The sequence below is a fragment of the Procambarus clarkii genome, chromosome 82 (genome assembly GCF_040958095.1).
Source record: "Procambarus clarkii isolate CNS0578487 chromosome 82, FALCON_Pclarkii_2.0, whole genome shotgun sequence".
In the NCBI taxonomy this organism is placed as follows: Eukaryota; Metazoa; Arthropoda; class Malacostraca; order Decapoda; family Cambaridae; genus Procambarus; species Procambarus clarkii.
Window position 1 is genome coordinate 8,452,606 of NC_091231.1, and position 1,110 is coordinate 8,453,715.

Below are 1,110 nucleotides of genomic sequence, written 5' to 3' on the forward strand. Positions count from 1 at the left end.
GACACCGTACCCTTTCTGGGGAGGTCTGTTGGGATATCGACGTCATACCCTTCTGAGAGGTCTGTGAAGATGTCGAAACCCCATAATTATCTGAGGTTTTCATTGTGTGTCGACACGATACCCTCATGGGAGGCTTGCTTGTGGCCGACACGATACTTCATGGGGAGGCTTGCTTGTGGTCGACACGATACCCTCATGTGGAGGCTTCCTTGTGGTCGACACGATACCTTCATGGGGGAGGCTTCCTTGTGGCCGACACGATACCCTCATGGGGAAGGCTTGCTTGTGGTCGACACGATATCCTCATGGGAAAGGCTTGCTTGTGGTCGACACGATATTCTCATGGGAGGCTTGCTTGTGGACGACACGATACCCTCATGGGAGGCTTGCTTGTGGTCGACACGATACCTTCATGGGGGAGGCTTCCTTGTGGCCGACACGATACCCTCATGGGGAAGGCTTGCTTGTGGTCGACACGATATTCTCATGGGAGGCTTGCTTGTGGTCGACACGATACCCTCATGGGAGGCTTGCTTGTGGTCGACACGATATCCTCATGGGGGAAGGCTTGCTTGTGGTCGACACGATATCCTCATGGGGAAGGCTTGCTTGTGGTCGACACGATACCCGTCTGGGAATATCGACAACTGTTGTTTTTTTTTCCAGTAAAATGTTTGCGCATCGATGTGGCAGTTGTTAGGAGACCAATATTCGACTTTTAATTTTATTAGATAGACCACAGTGACAACATCTGTATATTCTGGGCACGTGTTCAAGATACCTAAGACAAGACACTTAAGTTCAAGACACTCTCAGAGTAAACGGCAGTCAGTGAAACGTCAGCTAGTTCGACTTGAGCCGCTAGAATGTAAACTAAAGCGTAGATTGAATGTTGCGTCTCAGTCGTCGATAGTTACTGGTATGTCATCATACCCACTGTGAAACATACCCACGGTGAAACATACCCACGGTGAAACATATCCACTGTGAAACATACCCACGGTGAAACATATCCACTGTGAAACATACCCACTGTGAAACATACCCACGGTGAAACATATCCACTGTGAAACATACCCACGGTGAAACATATCCACAGTGAAACATACC